This window comes from Miscanthus floridulus, chromosome 8 (genome assembly GCF_019320115.1).
Source record: "Miscanthus floridulus cultivar M001 chromosome 8, ASM1932011v1, whole genome shotgun sequence".
Classification (NCBI taxonomy): Eukaryota; Viridiplantae; Streptophyta; class Magnoliopsida; order Poales; family Poaceae; genus Miscanthus; species Miscanthus floridulus.
This window is the reverse complement of record NC_089587.1, coordinates 23749536-23769615: the sequence shown is the minus strand read 5'-3', so window position 1 is coordinate 23769615 and position 20080 is coordinate 23749536. Positions and strand designations below refer to the sequence as shown.

The following is a 20080-nucleotide window of genomic DNA, read 5'->3' as shown; positions in this document are numbered from 1 at the left end:
GGAATCATACTTGAATAGAGAAGCTGTGATCCTTGGATCAATTATTATTGAACCACAAACTCATAGAGCAGTTCTTTTTCTCTGAAGTGGTGCTTGGTTAGAGACAACAGTGATAGTAAAGCAATAACTTCTCTAGGTTTTGCTATTTTTTTGTCTTTTTGTCTAGATGACATCGGACGTAGTAGTGACTTTGAAAGTCTTATCCTGATCATACAAGAAAGAAGATCCAAATATTGGTTGCCCTCTAGCACATCTATTCCAACTTTGTTCGATGGTAAGTTGAATTTATTTGCAACTACTGCTAGTTGAATTGCTCCAAGCATACTGTACTTGTGGATATATAGTAGAACAACTTCTTTTCAATTGTACATGACAAATTGATTATCATGTAGGTATCCTGTAGCCTGAACAATATGTGATATGTGTAGGCATCATAGGACCTGGTGTCCTGGTCTCCTGGACCAATGGATCAGTTGTTGTATTGGTCGGTTTGCTTATTTCGCCTTTCTTTTGTTTCATTATGGATTTCATGGCCTATTTGACGAGCAACTTTGGATAAAGTTTATGCTGCCTGCCGTAGTGCATAGGGCATAGCCTTGTTCAGCCAAGTGCCATGGAGCTGGTTGGTGCATGTGCAGGCGTATCATGGTCCTCGTTGACATGCTGCAATTGTATATGTTCTGGGGTTTTGGCTCCTTGACTTTTCCAACAATACTGTGCAAGTGAGTGCATTTCTATCAATAATTCAGATTAAGCAGTTTGGAAAGCACACTATTGTAAATCTGAGACATTTTCCATCCAACTGTTAGGGTTCAGGGCGTGCTATGATGGATGATTTGTGCGGTAACTTTCTCGCTAATTCATTTCAGAGATTTTTTAACAGTTTGTTGATTAGCCAGTGCTAGTACTTGTTGTGACATAACACAATAAGTGGACTTTGTGACCTGATTTGTAATTACTTTTCTTTGCTCAACAGGTCATCATGGGCCTAATGCAGCTAACTCAATCTTCTGTTCTTGGATGGCGCTGGGAAACATCCTAGGCTATTCCTCTGGTTCCACAAACAATTGGCACAAGTAAGTCCACCACCACTCCTACATAAACTTTAACTGATTTTCTATTCTGGACATTGGTTTACTGAAAAATGTGCATTCTGAATTATTACTGATATCATCACATACAGGTGGTTTCCCTTCCTCAAAACAAATGCCTGTTGTGAGGCCTGTGCAAACCTGAAAGGTGCATTTCTGGTGGCTGTGGTAAGTTTTACCATTCCTTCAAAACATTTGTTCAATATTTTTCTTTTCCCATGCCGCAAATAGAGACACATTTTATGTCTTTCAACAGGTGCTCCTAGTCATATGCTTGGTTGTAACCCTGATCTTCGCCAAGGAAGTATCATACAGAGGAAACGAGAACCTCCCAACAAAAGCAAACGGCGAGGTTGAAGCTGAGCCTACCGGGCCACTTCAGACCGATATAGATTCAGATACCACTATTTACTATATTTTAATTTAAATTCGAAAACGTATATTGTCGGATACTAAAGCCAAATGGATATCTCGAATTACATTCGGATATCCACTTGATTTTGAAGATAACATGTATATCTATTTGCTTATCAATAGTTTTATGTATAATAAAATCGTTATGAATGATGGAATTTAATTTGTAGCTATATAACATTGTGGATAAAGATAACTGACAAACAATAAAATATTTCCATCAATAGTTAAATATATAAAATATAAGAAAATAATAGATAGTATATACTAATTACTAAATTCAAATAAATAAAAATAAATCTAGAAGTATGTAAATAAAATAAAATACTAGTTAATATTATTATCCACGTTAAAATTAGTTAACTTTAGATTTATATATCCTTAATAATATTTTGTTCTAGCTACAGCTGCCTAGTGCATATGTAGTCTATCTCTAATCTTTTGTTGTAGCTACAGCCGCCTGCTGTATGTGCTTGCTGCATGCTAACCATGGCGTCACTCTCGCTGGAGACGCGGCCTCATTAATCTCCCTGCAGCCATATAACCACCACCCCCTGCAGCCATGGAATCACACACTCCAGATCACTTCTACATACTGATCCAGCAAGTGACTGCTGCTCGCTTGCTAACAACCATGGTGCGTGAACGCCACCGCAGCTGAGTTCCTCGCGCATCGCCTCCGGCGAGACAAGCGGAGGGCAGCATGGATCATCTCGAAGGCGGCGGCCGCGGCAGGGGGCAACCCCACGCGGGTCCTACTATTCTCCGGCGGCGACAGGTTCGTGGCGCCGGTGGTTTCCGGAGCACAGTGTATCCCGAAGGTGACGGGACCAGTCGGCATTCCACGGACCGACATAACCTATCGGCGCACCAGAAGCCGATAGGATCCCCGCCGTCGCCGACAGCACTGTCTACTTATGAACTACAGGCTCCCAGATTCTGTCATGACTCCCTCGCCCAGGCAGTCAAGCAGAAAGCTGCCTACTGGAAGCAACGAAGCAAATTCCGCGCTATGAAGGAGGGCGACGCCAACACCGCCTTCCATCACGCGCAGGCGACTGTACGCATGCGCAGCAACAACATCCGGTTCGTGGAGGTTCAGGGGACAACCATCGCCAACCTTGATGGGACGCTGCAAGCTTTAACGGACTACTTCAGCGCAATCATAGGACAGCCAGGGTCCTCTGTGTGGAACTTCGACGTCGGCTCCCTGTTCCACAATCAGCATCAGCCTTCTAGTGATCTCACGGCTCCCTTCACCGAGCAGGAAACACTGGAAGCCCTGAAAACGATGGATCGACACAGCTCTCCAGGCCCGGATGGTTTCGGACCTTCGTTTTACAGGGCAGCTTGGGAGGTCATCAAGCAGGACGTCACCAGAAGCCGATAGGATTCCTATCGACGCCGACAGCACGGTGCTGCCATGTCGTGGCCACGTGGTCCTGTCGGCCCGTGAGCTGCCGACGTCTCCCTAGTCCGGAGCTCACCCGCCCACAGCGTACCAACTTTTATTCAGCAGCTTCTAGATTTGTAATTATTCATTAAAAATATTATAAAAAAAACTATTTCTCTCTCATTGAATATCCAAATATAGCTATTATCTATTCTGAAATTCTCTCTCTAGCTAAAGATGGACAACGAGTTTAACTCCCTCAAGTGTGTAAAACGATTTTCTTTTTCAAATGATTTTCTTATGATGGTTTAGAGAATAAGTTTTAGAAAGAGTTTTGAGATGCTCTTAATCTACTGATCAAAGCAACCTTCTCGCTAGCTCCTTTTCCTTCTCATATATAACCACCAATCCCTGCGTCCTTGGCAAAACTCAAGGTCACTTCTGATCGAAGCAAACGACTCGTAACTGACCTTTTATCATTTATACAATATAGGGTTATTTGTTGCCGGTCAAACTTCTCAACTTTTGACTAAGTTTATATAAAAACATATTAACATGTACAATATCATTAAATGCACTGCCCAAATATTTTTTTCTTGGCTTATCTAATTAATATACTTAATTTTGTAAATGTTTATTTGTATTGTTATCTATAAAATGTTGTTAGTAAAGATAAGCAAGTTTGACTTTGAACAAAACTAAGTGCATGTTTGGCATGACTCCTGAGCAGAAGGATCAAAAGTAGCTTCTACTCTACATGTAAAAGCAGTTCTTACTCCTCATACCTATAAAAAATAGCTCCTCCTCTACGGGTGCTTCTTCTACCTCTCGCCAAGCCCGTTGGCGTGTGTGTGTTTGAGTGGTTCCTTGACAAAGCCAACATACATCACCAAGATCGCGGTGGGCACACCGTGCATCGAGGTGCTGCTGGCGCTGGACACGGGCAACCACGTCACATGGCTACCGTGCCAGCCATGCTGGCGGTGATACCCGCAGTTCGGGCCCGTGTTCGACCCGCGGCACTCGACATCATACTACGAAATGGGGTATGACGCGCCAGATTGCCAAGCGCTGGGACGATCCGGTGGCGGCGACGCGAAGCACATGACGTGCGTCTACGCCGTGGGCTGCGGGGACAGGTCTACGACGGTGGGAGACTTCATCAAGGAGATGATGACCTTTGTGGGCGGCGTCCAGGTTCCACACCTGTCGATCGGCTGTGGCGATGACAACAAGGGCCTGTTTGGGGCGCCGGGCGCGGGGATCCTAGGCCTCGGCCATGGCCAAATATCGTGCCCGAGCCAGATTGCTGCTCTCGGCTACAACGCCACGAGCTTCTCCTACTGTATCCTTGACGTCTTGTCAAGCCCCGGCTCCCACTCCTCCACCCTCACCTTCGGTGCCGATGCCGTGGAGACCTCCCCGCCTACGTCCTTCATCCCCCACGGTATGGAACCCGAACATGGGCACATTCTATTATGTGCGGCTTATCGGCGTTAGTGTGGGTGGCACACGCGTGTCGGGTGTGACTGAGCGCGACCTCCAGCTAGACCCATACATGGGTCGCCACGGCATCATCCTAGACTCTGGCACCACCGCGATGTGGCTTGCCCTCCCAGTGTACATCGCAATCCGTGACACCTTCCGCACCGCGGCAACCGATCTCGGCCAGGTCTCCATCGGAGGCCCCTTCGGCATCTTCGATACGTGCTACATCATGGGCAGAGGGGGCGTGATGGTGCCCACTATGGGGGTGGGGGGGGGGGGAGGGCAGGCGGGCGCGTGGTCAAGAGAGAGAGGAGGGGCCAGGGAAGAGGAAGTGGTATTAGATTACTTGCTTCCTTAAGATTGAATGGTTACAAGCCCCTTCTATTTATAGTCCTTGGAGACTTGGTTCTTAAGCAATCATACTTTTCTAAAAGAACCTTTATATATTCGAGTCTCTTCCATAACAAACCTTAATCAAATCTTACTGAGCACACCCTTACTACTTTTCCTATTCTATTCTTACTCCCCTTGATTGGCGGATCCCTGCTCAGGCGGTGGCGGCCCTCCATGGCCGCGCCCCCTCCCAGTCGCGCCGCGCCCTCCTAGGGCTGTGCGCAGGAGGCGCTGCAGGCCCACGCGTGGCTCTGCACTGTGCCTCGCTTGGTCAGCTTGGTCCATAGCCAGGGGGCCACATTGAGTGTACGGCAATCTATGTTGAATATAGGGTCGGTGATAGGGCTAAGATGAAAACGTGCATAGAGGTGCTAAGTCGAGTTCGGATAGGGATTGATTCATGCAGGCTTTCTTGCTTCTAGCTTTGGGGTCTGTTTATTTACGAGCACAATAAATGCAGTGACCTTGAAGTATCTTCATAGCCTACGTGATGTATCAAAGATCAATGAATTCGATTGGGTTGGCCATATCCTAGAGGTGGTGATGGAAGAGGTGAAGAAATACAAGAGATTATCTACTGAGCATGACCATTACGTTGGATCTTGTCTTGCAACTTTAGCTGTATTTCGACTTTCTTCATTACATTGCTTATTATCCATGTACTGTACTATCTTCAAGTCATCGTATTGTTTTGTACTATCTTCAACTTTCCTTTGTTACATGGCTCAGCGCCGAGGTGACAAGTGGCGGAGCTAGGGGGGGCCATACCCCCCCGACTTAACATGTCACAACGTTGTAGTATATAATTTTAAAAATTTTAGGCTTGTTAAAAGAGAGAGTATAAACAAAATAATATAATTGTTATATATACCTATTAATATCTCAAAGAAGGTGCGCATCGAGGGGACGTCCATCCCCGCCGTGCTGGAGAGGATGACACTACGTGGTGCCTCGTGGCTGACGAGGTGCTCTAGCTCTAGCTGGAAGGAGACCGCCACATTCTAGATCCCGAAAGGCAGGTTCGGGAGGTAGTACCAGAAGCGGTCCAGCGGTGGGAGCACCGCGTCGGTGGCGATCTGATGATGGACGTTGGCCAGCATGTAGAACATCTGGCAGCGCTCTGACACGGTGGGGTTAGGACCCAGACTGTGCTAGATCTGACAGGCCAGAACCTCGAGATCTGCTCCCAAGAGTCCAGGCGGAGTGGGCGATTTTAGCTGTATTTCGACTTTCTTCGTTACATTGCTTATTATCCATGTATTGTACTATCTTCAAGTCATCCTATTGTTTTGTACTATCTTCAACTTTCCTTTGTTACATGGCTCAGCGCCGAGGTGACAAGTGGCGGAGCTAGGGGGGCCATACCCCCAGACTTAACATGTCACAACGTTGTAGTATATAATTTTAAAAATTTTAGGCTTGTTAAAACAGAGAGTATAAACAAAATAATATAATTGTTATATATACCTATTAATATCTCAAGGAAGGTGCGCAGCGAGGGGACGTCCGTCCCCGCCGCGCTGGAGAGGATGACGCTACGTGGTGCCTCGTGGCTGACGAGGTGCTCTAGCTCTAGCTGGAAGGAGACCGCCACATTCTAGATCCCGAAAGGCAGGTCCGGGAGGTAGTACCAAAAGCGGTCCAGCGGTGGGAGCACCTCGCCGGTGGCGATTTGATGATGGACGTTGGCCAGCATGTAGAACATCTGGCAGCGCTCTGACACGGTGGGGTTAGGACCCAGACTGTGCTAGATCTGGCAGGCCAGAACCTCAAGATCTGCTCCCAAGAGTCCAGGCGGAGTGGGCGATGTAGGCCAGGCTCCCAAAGTTGAGGACCTGGCCCAGAGTAAAAGCGTCGGCTATGACAAAGAACTTGCCAGGGAAGTGGACGTCGTAGTCTAGGGCGGCGCCGCTCGCTCCGACGACGAAGCGGGTGGCTCCAGTCACCGTAGAGCCTGAATCACATTTGATGCAGCCCCCTACCTGGCGCGCCATCTGTCGCGGGGTCAAAACCGCGGCAAGCATTATTGTTCAAGTTGGTGTCAGAGTACGTATCTTCGGTGGCACGGGTGGACTCAAGAACACAAGAATCACAAAGAGGACACAACAGTTTATCCTGGTTCGGGCCGATGATGCCCTATGTCCAGCAGCTGATGATCCTAATACTCAAAAGCACCCAAAATTAGGGGTTACAATAGAGTGTAGGAAGAGATTTGGTAGGGGTTAGCTCGGTGCTAATCCTGAGGTTGCCTCACCACCGGTAGAGTCCTCCCCTTGTCGGAGAGGAGGAAGACGATGGGAGTGGAGGAGCTCTCGGTGCCCCTCTCTGGGTTGCTCTGCCCTCGGTGCCGGGCGAGAGCGAATCGGTGGAGAGCGGTGCGATCGTCTAGGATCACCCCTCTGGTTGAATGATCAACTGATGCTCGAATGATCGTCCTTCGATCGCCCCCCCTCTAGGATCCGCCTCCCCTTATATTCTGAGATAGGTCGGGTACATGGCGGTTTAGGGGATTAGTCTATGGTCTACATGCACTAGACTCCAGGAGGGTCTTGCAGCGGCCTCTTGTGGACCGTGGAGATGGCGTGGAGCAGAGAAGCTCTAGGCGTCGTCTGGCTACTCTGCTCTGACACCTTGCGTGTCAAGTTCTGTCGGCTTGGACCGGCCTTCCCCGGGCGCACCTTTTGGAGTCGGTGACGTGGGAGGCCAGCTCGAGGGGCTGGCATGTGGGCCTAGGAGCCCTTGAGCCCCTGGAGGCCGCAGAGGAGGAGTTTGTCTTCTTGTGTCACGCCCCGTGTGTGACCCTATCGGGGGAGCGTCCGACATGGCCACGCCCAAGGGGCGGCGCCTGGGAGCCCCCGAGCCTTGGTGGCATGGGGCGTCGTCTTCTTGCGCCCGAGCCTTGGCTGGTGCTGAAGGCCGAGAAGGAGCCAAGGGTCAGGTCTAGGCTCTCATCGGTCGGGATGGGGCTCGGGCGAGCCCCCGAACGCTGAGCAGAGGCGGCGGTCGTGCTTGGGCTTGGCCCTTTTCCTTAGGCGGAGGGTGCGTGAGTGTACCCAATGGGTGTAGCCCCCGGGAACCTTTGATCCAGAGGCTTAACATACCCCTATGTTAGGATCTCGCTAGGTAGCAATATATAGAAAACGACTTCTATTAAAATGTCTCTAAAAAATACATGCTATCTGAACAACAATAAAAATCAGGCAAGGCAATTAAAGAGGAGTGAAAAAAAGACAGTAAAATCTTTGGTACAGTGCCACGGTGGTAGAAGGAAATACAGAAAAATAAAAGAAAATTGTCTTACGGGCCTGGGCCGTGGCACTTTCAGTGTTTACGGGCTTTAGTTTTGGGCTTTTAGTCCACGTATGTTTCCATAAACCAAATCAGTACGGCAGCCAGCATGACTGCGCGAGGAGCGTCCAATTTCATACGTGAGCTGCAGCTCCGATCCGACTTGATCACGCACGATGTTCTGCACATCGAAGTTGGCCGTCGACCACGCCGGCACTGGACCTGAAGCCGCCAAGCGCCTCAGGCGGCGGGCCGTCGCCGCTGCTGACGACGCGAGGCCAGGCGGCGGCATCATCGGAGCGCGAGAAGAAGCCCATTCAGCAAATCCAGCAGCCGAGGGATTGCGCGGACGTGTTGTGGTGGGAGGTCGACACGGTGGCAGATGCGACCGTGGCGACCAAGATGGCCACGAGGCACGGCGCGCGCGGGAGGTGGTGGCGGAGCTCCACGGTCTCATGGTCACGAGGACGAACGGGATGCAGGCCGATAAGAAGCTGCGGGAGGGGCGAGGAGCTCAGAACACAGAAGACCAAATAGAGTTTCTTTGCTTCCACGCCGTACCTTTCGATCTCCGAGGTCGAACCAAAGTCACGTACTATGATAAAACTCCGTGTGCCCAGATTTGCCTCTTTTGCTTGCCCTTACGTCGTGCTCATGCACACATGTTGCCAAAAGGAAATAATTAACAAATCTGAGTTGCATGTATCTCATTGGCAAGCGAGAGGTTGTGACGTGACGTGACGTGAGCGAGTTCGTTTCGTATACGACACGTGGGGCCTTAGTTTTTAAAATAAACATAAAAGAAATCCGATTGGTACGTCTTGTATTTGGATTAGGATTTCTAGTTATATTCTGATTATTTCAAGAGGTCATACATATGTCGTTTATAAATATAACATGGGAGATATAGATAGATGTGAAGAGAGATAATTTTCACATTCATGAAGTTAGTTAGGAGGCGATCGACGAACAAAATGGTCGCAAATTTTTACCTCTTTATTATTATTATTATTATTATATATATATATATATATATATATATATATATATATATATATATATATATATATATATATATATATATATATATATATATATGAGATATCATGTTGCTTTGATTTCAGCCTGTTGCCTACCTTTACTCATCATATATTTCCGTTGTGCCGTAAGATTTTGAAACTCTGTTATGCACTTTTGATACCCTTTTCTTACTAAACCTAGGTACAACTCTTTTCACCGGAAGAAACGAAATCCCCCTCAACAACGATGAATGACTATCGCTACCCCAATCTCACAATTACTGAAGAAGATGACAACACCCTCATTGAACTCATGCAGTTAGAACAAGCTTGCCATCGCAAATTTAGCAGACTACGCTCTCCCCAGAGGCTATTCAAGAGGCAATCAAAGATGAATTCATCAAACTCTAAAATATATCACTACCTGTAACATATGTCTATGTAGTCCTCTTTAAATTTGTGTATTACTTTAGACTGGTTTCCACTCCATAAAAAAAAACATATATCCTCTATCTGTATTTACACGCGCGCAAGGGCGCGTGCTTTCTACTGTCTTATTCTTCACCAGTGACCTGGTCCACGGGTCTAACACACATGCAGAAAAAGGAACGTACACACGAGACGTGTAATCCACGGAGGATTACAAAAAAAAAAAATAGATAATGAAAAAAAAATCCAGCTTCATACTTCTTCATTGGATGAAGAATCAGTCACAATTATGACAAACGCAACAAAAAAGAACAAGTTTTAAACTATTGACCAATCCAAAAAACATCCCAAAAAATTATGAACCTGTCATTAATCACACATTTACAATACCTTTAACATGCACAAAAAGATAAGCTTCTTTTGATTTTTTAAATTTTATTTTTTTTAAAAAAAAACTAATTTTGACATGTACTTTGTTAAGGAACTTGGATTTCACTTGGGCACGAATTATGAGAAAACATATGACAAATTAGTACTTTCAGAACTATGCATTCCGCATTCGGATGATTTTTCAAGGATTTTCAAAATATGTTTTGGGGGCTAAACAGTTTAATGGAAAACTTAAATATAGTATCTCGAGAAGAATTTCAATTTTGAAACTACAAAATCTATAAATCCAGATACAATTAATATGGATTGTGCTTATTTTTAGCGTCTATCTAGAAAGTTACAAGATTTTTAGAGATCTCTAGATCCTTTATAATCGATAAAAAAAATCAAAAAGACAAAATGGCATGGCAAACTCAGAAATGATATTGAACCACTTTTAAAGCCAGTCTCAAGGGGAGTTTCATCCGTATTTAATAAGCTACCACGTAGGCATTTTTTATAATGAGTTTCATAGGCATGGAACTCTCCTGATATAGTTACCCACTCGCAATGAGTTATGAAATTAAATATTTATGAAACTATGTAATTAGAGTGGTTGTTTCATTCAAGTTTCATCGCATTTCATTTGATGTGACATTCTTAGAAACAACGCTATGAACCTCTCCACTGAGACTAGCCTAAATAATGGTTGTAGTTGCAAATGATTTTAATATAACCATTTAAAATTGTTTTGTGTTTAAACGAAATCAAAGAAAACCATTTAACAGGTAGTAGACGATTCACAATTTTACTTAAAAGTGTTTTCTAGTAGTACAACTTTGCAAAGTCGTTTAAGCAAAGAATGGTAATAGGTTATTTTTTTAAAAAAATAGCAGGAGCAGACTATTTTTTTTTTTTGTAATTTGCAGGAAACTTGTAATTTTTTAGATAATAGGTAGCGTACCCGTGTGTTGCTACGGGATAACTAACATTTTGTACTTAAAACACACGGATCGTACGATAAGATAATAATACTGTAAAAATCAAATACCAACATTAAAGTGACATTTAATAAAAAAAACAAAGTTTGTGAAATTAGCATTATCATCGTAGATCTTAAAGCAAACATAGTGGAGCTTCTGCCTTTTTTAAAAAGGAAAAATTAATGGTATAAGGCCAACGATCTTTGTGATACAATTTTTTTCAAGAAAGGAAAATTTAATTGTGACCTTTGTCATCCACTCTTACATAATAAGAACAAGCGATAAGGTTCCTCATGAAGAGGTACCTAAAAATCACAAAACAATTGTGATAGATAATGATTCCAACTAAGCTATGCCATTTGACCGAACCATGTGTACAACTTTTTGCCCATCTTACCAGGATAACTTGGAGCCTTGGTGGTTTGTACTTGGAGAGCTCTTGTCCTCACCACCTACATTGGTAGATTGAGCCAGCTCCTGAGTTTGATCTGAGCAGTTTCTAAAGTGATGGGAATATTCAGCTCTATGTACTTGAGAAGATATTGCTCACTGTTCTTGCAGTTTAAGAATTAGTATCAGCAAGTATGTTTGTCGTGCCACGAGGAACAAAAATTTTGACCAAATGATCTGACAATGAATAGTCAAGACTTCATTCCAGTATTACATTGTGCATGGTAGGCCTTCTTCCAACAACTATCATTGAGCAGTTTTCTGAATAATACATGAAGCAGTAGCTTCCTATCTCAAAATGACTAATGTTCTGGACATAACTGAGAGTTCAATCTTCTTTTTTAGATAATGTGAGTTCAGTCTTCTAGGCTTCTAACTGTGGTAGTTTTAAGTAGTCAAGATGAATAAAGGAACTGTTTAATCAAATCATGGTCTACTTATCAGAAAAGTAATATTACATTGCATCCATACTGAGTACATATTGCAGAATAATAATCATTAATCTGACACTTGAAAATTAAGGATAATTTGACATGTCTCGTTTCTTATCCTTTCGTTTATACCTTGCAGAAAATAGTAATCAAGTATTAAGAAAAGCCTACCTTCCTAAGACATCTTTGCAATTTCAGACCACTTTGTCCCATAACTTGTTGAGTCTGCATAACAGTGACAAGCATATAAGAGTATACACATTCAATTTATGTGGCAAGTGAACCGGTATATGCCTTAACAACAACATAATTTATTTCTTCTTTGTTTAAACATAAGAACGCATTCCTTTGTATATAGCAGCAAGGGAACAATTAGCTGATTCAAGCACAAGAGAAATGAAGTTGCAGACAACCTATTGAATGAAGTAAAGGGAGAGCGATTACCATAGGCAATGGTATCTCTCCACATAGTAAATCCTGAAAAGGAATAAAACAACATGTACGATAAGAAAGAGAATCTCTGAGACTTGCAGTTATGCATAGCTATACAAATTTACCCTTTTTAATTGTTTGATCACCGTAAGTTCCAACAGTCCCCACCATCATCTCGCTGGGTGGCAATGAAGGTGGAAGCATATGGGGTGGCGCTATGACTAGAACAGTGACCTCCTCATCCCTCAGTTGCCTCTTGGCCGACCTAAGCATTAAGAGATGATAACTGGAAATAAGGAAAGGCAGTAGAATGGCAACGGCAATGGATATCAATAACAATCATGCTGCTACAAAAGCATAGTAGCAGCATAACAGAAGATCCCATGTTTTTTCTAGCAGTTGTTTAGTCTTGCAATTATTTATGTGAATGAAATAAAATAACTTTGATCAACCAACAAAGCATGTGAGAAAGCCAGGGTTTAAAACTTGCGGGTTAATTGGCCAAACTAAGCTCAGTTAATATAATTAGGTGCAACTTGTTTATCAGCACAAAAAAGAAAAATTGTCTTGTTTTCAAATGCACATCTACAAATCGATTTGGTTGCACAATTTGATTTGCTCACTTTTAGGAATAGAAGTGATGGATCATGTATTGAAGAGACTTTGCCTAGTCTTCCTTAAAAAGTAAAGTTTGTAGTGTCTTCATAACATTATAATCTGGATCCAAGTTGTGTTGCCGACCCTATTAAAAAAAGTGAAAAGAATTGAAGAACACAAATGAAAAAGGAATACCTATGAAAGGTATCCTTGCGATTAAAGAAAAAAAGGTGTAATACACAAACAGACAACCACATAAAGCAGTTTACATAGGCACATCGTGAATCCTATCTGCCTACAAATGAATGCATCAGATTAGCTGGAAATTAGACAAACAAAAGAACTATAGGAGGATTAAGTCAGAATCGCAACAACAATGCAGAGTCTATAACAACACAAGCATGGCTAAGATGGCCAAATGTTTTCCAAATCAAAGAGTAGTATGAGACTGAGAGTACAATTCGATGAAGTAAAAACAAGTCATGTAAGTTACCTCAAGAACTCATGTAGTCACCATGAGAGTTCAAACATTGCCATAAATATTCACATTGTGATGTCCAACTTGCTCAAGCAGCTGGTGCATACACTCAGCTGGGTGCACAGCATCATCTTCAGCAGTGGCCCAAAAAGAAAATGATTGTTCAACTTCCTGTAGCATAAATTCAAGTTAAGAATTCTCAGCAATGACACTCGTAAAAATAAATTTACACAACTATCATTTGCAATTGCCATTTTCATTAAAAGAGAAGAGTTACTGGTTAGTGGTCACTCTGAGATTGCACAAAAAATGCAGTATGGCAACCCTGATAAATACATATAATGGTAAAAGTGTTCAGCCTTAAGGTTCTAATGGATATCCCAACTGCTCTACAGGGTTTGGTGTCTACAGAATGAACTATTTTATTGTTTACTCTTCTATGACAATGGGTATCATGTGAAATACAGAAAATGATCCATGAAACTATGGACACAAATGTCATGACTCATGAAATAATGGATCTTGCCGTTTTCCTGCAACTGAACTCCCCCCACTACATCTAGATCAGAAATAGGAGCGTGGATCATCAGCTTGGAGGCAGAGAGGGGGGAGAAATCAGGATTCGGTGCAAGGGTTATTACTTTCGGCCGGTCCCTTGAATTTGCCAAAGAATTCCTCCATCCCATCGCTCACCATCTGCACCTTGTAGTTGCTCATCATCCTACGATGCCAAGAAACCAAGAAATCCTACAAGAATAGCCAGATAAAAAAACAACTAGAACAAAAATTAGAAAACAAACCGAGAGGTCTAGATGACCACAGCTTCATGAGGTCCATCTCACGATGCTTGCTCGAGGACAACATCTTGGAAAGCAGGGAAACAAGAATAGCACTAGAAGGGCCCTCCTCTCCTATCCGCTTCGTTCGTCGCCTTGGGGATAAGAGGGAGAAAGGGATTGCATAGCCTTCACACCACACCGAAGCGACGATGGCCCGCCCGGCTTCGCGCCCCGTTCGTCGTGGCCTCCCGATGCCTAGAGGCAGGGTGCCCCACTATGGCCTCGCATCGCCTGTCGTCCCCCTATCCACCGTGGCATCCCGACGCCTAGAGGCAACGCGCCCCGCAGCAGCCTCGCGTCAACCGGCGGCGGCTAGGGTTACGAAAAGGGAGAATTCCTTGTGTGCCATTAAAAAGATCGCAATGTCCTGTGAGCCCTTAGAAAAGTTCAGCAGTCTTTAGCGCCACTGCTCCAACTTTTTTGTGCCCTCCATGCCACTGCCATTAATTTGGGCTCTAACGGTGTCAAACTGCAGGTGTGAAAAGTCAAAAATACCCTTAAGTCTAAATATGTCATTTTTAGCATCTTAATGACTTCAAATGAAAAACTCAAAACTAGAAAGTTGTAGATCTCGTCAAGATCTATAATTTTCATATAAAAATTATCTCCATTTAATTCCCCAAAACACACGCCCCGCTTGTACCCTAGGCACAAGCAAGACCAACCCACCATTCTCCTGTCATGGGGTCTAGGTCTCCATCCAAACTTGGAATCCAAGCCCCCACTCCTAAGTCCCGAACTCAGTGTGGTGCTTAGACCTCCACCATCCCCGCCCCCAATCAACTAGCCAGAAAGAGCCAGAACCCACGACAAGAGAGCAACGAGTATTTCTGGTCCCATAAGCAAGTATGTGCTCAAGATAATAAGTCTATGACCTGACTACCATCCACAGCAATGAATAGTCCTTAACCGACACGGACAAGGAAAATAATGTAACCACGCTATGCCCCATTGGCCACGGGACACAACCTATTACACCTACCAATACCCGTACCATATCCCTACCCGGTCTCCATTTTCCTTTCACCTTTTTATTATGAGAGCAGTAATAATAATTACCTACTGTTAGTAACGGCAGGTTACTCACGCTACCAAAAAACCTAAGCATAGCAGCTACTCGACCTAAGGTAGTAGGACTCATAGGTAGGTACATCTATGCATATAGTTTCAACAATAAGCCTGTAACGTAAATGCACATCACACACACACACACACACACACATATATATATATATATAGTGATTATTCAAAATAAGGGTTATGTACCAGGGCTTGCCTTGGGTAGGCAGGGTGTCAGCAAAGTCAGACACTTGTGGCTCCGAGGCTCCCTCCTATATGAGAACCTCCTCCTCGTACTCCTCGATCACCTCCTCATACTCCTGCTCACTGGCGGTCATGAACTCTATCAACCCGTTCTCTACATGCATGCAATGATGGTGCAACACTTAGTATTATGACAACAGCAACTCTTAAAATAATAATACATCTACCAAGCTACTAAGCTAACTCTAATGACTAAGATGCTAAGCTACCCATCCTTTCCACTAAATAGGTATGAAACATTCAAGTATTATCTTAGCAACTAAAATACATTTCTTCTTTTATTAACGATTTAATGTACATTAAAATAAGGAGAACCTAACTACCTTATTTCTCGGTCTATTCTAGGGCCACAAAAATTATAGTCAGCACACAATAATACAATGAACCTACTGTAAAAATTTCATGAACAAAACTATTACCAATTTACCACAAAAATTCCTACAAATATTAACCTAAATAATGTTAAACACTCTCAAATGATTTAATATGCCTTAGCATCAACTTACACCTGCATAATCTAGTCATGCCATCAGATAGACAACATTTTAGGAACTCAACAAAATTTATTTCTCAATTTTTGGATAGCTATGTGAATTAATATTAATTTTCAAAGTTTAGCTTAGAAATTAAAACATAAAGCTATTTCTAATTCCTTAAGAAAAGGAAAAATGAATTCACCAGCGCGACCAACAACCACGCGGACTCAGCTCACTTGCGCACAGTGCGCGCGCACACGTGTGGCCCATAGCCATGGCCCACGCACATAGGCTGACCCACGGCGGGAGACAGCCCATGCGCTGGCGCTTTTGTAGAGACGCCCCTGCGCTACCTAGTATTCGCACGTCGCTGTTCACACTATTCCTATTGTCGGTGTTTTGAGTAAAGACCAATGAGTAAATTTGTGTTATTGCGTATCTGGCCCAGATGGTGTGCTAAAAAGACACAAGGTTTATACTGGTTGGGCAGAATATCACTACGTCTAGTTCATGGCTTCTGCTCATGTTATTTGCACTAAAAAAATTCATAGTAGGGGTTACAAATGGGCGAGAGAGGGACAGGTCCCAAGTCTCTGATGGAGAGGTCAAATACGCTTTGAGAGCTTGGTTGCTGCTCAGCTATGCGTGATGTGATGCATGATGTGTTGAATTGATCGATCCCTTTAGTGGGGTTCCCTGCCTTCCCTTTTATAGGTCAAGAGAGAGCAGGGATTACAGATGGGAGAAAAGAGTAAAATGAGAGGCAAAGGAAGGCTTTCAAGGATGCCAGGTCTTCCTTTTCCTCTATGTGGGCCCCGCTGACATGACAGGCGGTGACAGGGATAGCCCCATGCCGAGCGCATGGCCACTGATCCTGTTAGGGCTACGCTAGGTGTCTGTCTACTAATAATGTCACGTCCTAGCATTGTCAGCGGGTTGTCACATCACATCCCACCCCGATGGGCGGCGTGGCAAACCAGGGTGCTGATCAGCGGCCACATGGGGAGCAGGCAAGACAGTGACTGCACATCCATTACTGTGGGTAATACAAGTTTTCTTCTAGACCGAAGCGGTTATCGTTAGCTTCCATAAGGATCCATGCCCGAGGGCAAATGACGGCGCCCACAAGACTGTAGGGCAAATATCGGTGCCTATAATACTGTTTAGGCTCTGACATGCTTGGAAGGTCATAAAGCTCCCTTCTAGCATGGCCTAATGGCACTGTCCTATAGGGATGGAGGGTACGGCCCTTGGTATTACAGTTGACTTTGAGTGCCTTGCCTTTATCTGCTCCATGTGTTATTGTAAAGGAGTTGTGCGTAGACATCGGGTGAGGCAGACTAGCCCTCAGATGTTGGGCAAGGTAGAGTCAACCCTCAGACATCGGGTGAGGCAGGGCCACCGCTCAGATGTCGGATGAGATAGAAACAACCCTCAGACATCGGGTGAGGCAGAGCCAGCCCTCAGACATCGGGCGAGGTGTAGCCGGCCCTAGGGGGTCGGACAGGGTGGAGCCAACCCTCAAAGGTCGGACGAGGCATTGCCAAGCCTCGGGTGTCAGCCGAGGCCAAGCCAAACCTTAGGGGTCGGGCGAGGTGGAGCCTGCGGCCTTGGTGGCTAGATGAGGCGGTGCCTAGCAAGAGGTGCTATCATGCTCCTAATGCTTGGATGAAGCAATGTTGATGGGTATTAACTCCTCTTTGGGTACCCTAGTATTGGTCCCCGACAGTAGCCCTTGAGCCCCTGAGTGATTCGAGCAGAATCGTCTAGGGGATTTTTTGACCTGTCGGAGGGTATGCGTGAGCGCACCTGATGGGTGTAGCCCTCAAGCCCACAGAGGAGTAGAATACTCCTTCGAGGTTTTTCTGATTGGTCAATGGGTGCACACGAGAGCACCTGGTGGGTGTACCCCTGAGCCTGCAGAGGAGTAGAATACTCCTTTAGAGGTTTTTTTGAAAGGGAGGACTTTGTGGGCCCTAGCCCTCTCTTGTTGCCCACAACGTGTCCTAGGGATGTCGATTCCTTTTTTTGAGGTAGGACCCTTTGCGGGTGTGGCCGTGAGACTTGATGGTTTGTTAGTTGGATAGCTCAATTGGGATCCTGGTATCCTGTTCGCGGGGGATCCAACTAGGGTTAGCCCGGCTGAGACTCGATCGAGGGCTGAGACTCCCGTGACGCTCGTGCGCCTGAGTTCTAGCTGCCTGTGGAGCCATCCCTTGTCGTAAGGGTGCCTTGGGATAGCCGTCGAAACCGTTGATGGGCCAACCCTCGAACTCCTAGGCCCAGGTGGACCGAAGAAATGCTTTTTGAACCATATTCCTTTTGTTGGTAAAGAGTCCTAGTCCGCTCGAGAAGGCAAAATGTCTAGCGCATCTTTAGAGGGAAAGGATAGGGATAGTGAGCGCATATCCCACGATGTGACATGGTGATGGATCATGGCATGCGTAGAGATCCAGGCGGACGGTTGGTTTCCTTGCATCCATCGCCCTAATAAAACCAAAGGGTTCGCCCCTAGGGTTTTGTACTTTGCCTTCTTACCTTCACATCTGCAATCTCCATCGCTAATCGCCCAAGCTCCCCACATCCATGTCTCAACCATCATCGAATTCGCATCCACCCACCCCAATCTTCCAATGAAGCCGTGATGCCATTCTGATATCACCCTCTAGTGCATGGAAGGCCTCGTCCACCATGGTCTTCTCTATGCATGGACTGCCACCGAGGAGTGGTGGTTGCCTAGTGATGAGGATGTGTCGTCACCGCCTGACGGCTATGCTATGTCCTTTGCTCACTTTCATGAGTGCGGGTTCACCACCCCGCTCACAAATTCCTTCAGGGACTGCTGCACTACTACAAGGTGGAGCTATAGCACCTCAATCCCAATAGAATCTAGTACATCATGGCGTTCATCGCCATGTGTGAGGGATTCTCAGGGATTAGTCCCCACTTTGACCTATGGCGGTACTTCTTCACCATCACCCTCCTGAAGAAGTGGGAGAAGAAGCAGTAGCTCAACACGCCGATGGGATGTGCCCGCATCCAACTCTGCAACAACCAGGTCAACAAATACCCGGCAATGCATCTATCAACCTCCAACAAGGGGTGGCATTCGCATTGGTTCTACATCAAGAACGACGTGGCCACCCCCTGCTAGAGTTCACCGGGTGCCTCATTGAAGAGATTCTAGACTCATGGAGGAAGTGGGGAGTCCCAGAGAAGGATAGGAAGAGGATATGTGACCACCTCACCGCCCTCCAAATCTTGAAGGAGAGGGGCCTGTAGGGGTCGAGCATCATCGGTGCCTACCACATGAGGAGGGTGGCACCGCTGATGAGGCGTGTGCTTCCTCTACACACGATGGTGCTCGGGGCATCACTCGATAGGACGACACTCACTGAGGGAGCACTCTCTCCCTCTGAGGTAGTGCAATGCATCAAGGATGTGATGGAGCCTTCATGGGATGACACCGGCGCTATCCTCGAGTTTGTGTATCCGGTGCTAGGGCACCCCCCAATGCGGCTGGAACTGAGGTACATCATCTTTGTAAGTTTCCTTTCCTCATGCCTCCTTTTTAATTGAACTCCTGACCCCTTGATGTTGATATTGAGATAGGGGGACCAGCCAAAGAAACTCATCCTTATGGATCACCTAGACCCACTGTCGAAGGATTCATCCATGATGGCGGCAAATCGCACTGAGGCTGAGCGGTAGAAGAAGGTAAAGGAGGATGAGAGGAGGAAGAAACAGCAAAAGCTATGGGTATAGGAGCGAGGGGAGGAAACGGACAGTGATGACGATGATGATGATGACGAGGAAGATGATGATGAGGTAGTTGATGACACCGAGTGTGATGGCCTAGAGAGCAAGGACCTGCTGATAGGTGCCCACTCACCTTTGTAGGGGTTGGGACCTTTCCCTTTTCATGGAGGGGAAAGCATGTCCGTGAGGCCGACAGAGATGGGCCAAACCATCGAACCACCCTTAGAACCAACAAGGGTGGGTGGATCTGCCACTATGCCCAAGGTGCCAGCGGAGGGTGGCGGTCCCGCCGTCGTGCCTCAAGAGCTAGTGGGGGTGGGTAGATCCGCCACCGTGCCTAAGGTGTCGATGGAGGGGGGTGGCTCCGCCACTGTGCCCCCGTTTGCAAGGGAAGCAAGCCCTTCTGCTCAGGAGTAGGGGGTAGGCTC

At 45.6% G+C, this 20080-nt stretch overlaps 1 long non-coding RNA gene and 1 pseudogene across 4 annotated transcripts; one reads left to right on the top strand and one right to left on the bottom strand.

Annotated features, from left to right (window-relative positions):
- Window positions 1–635: 635 nt before the first annotated feature.
- LOC136468705 (aspartyl protease family protein 2-like) lies at window positions 636–4744 on the top strand (annotated as a pseudogene).
- A 6290-nt stretch (window positions 4745–11034) lies between these two features.
- LOC136471357 (uncharacterized) lies at window positions 11035–14267 on the bottom strand. Of its 4 annotated transcripts, XR_010762003.1 has the most exons (6): window positions 13897–14267; window positions 13271–13426; window positions 12804–12922; window positions 12306–12445; window positions 12193–12225; window positions 11035–11973 (listed from the first exon to the last, which is right to left on the bottom strand). It is a non-coding gene; the product is annotated as an uncharacterized lncRNA (long non-coding RNA). The 4 variants fall into 4 exon arrangements; XR_010762001.1 differs by having other exon boundaries at window positions 11035–12225; window positions 12349–12445; window positions 13897–14264; XR_010761999.1 differs by having other exon boundaries at window positions 11035–12225; window positions 13897–14263.
- Between the last annotated feature and the right edge of the window lie 5813 nt (window positions 14268–20080).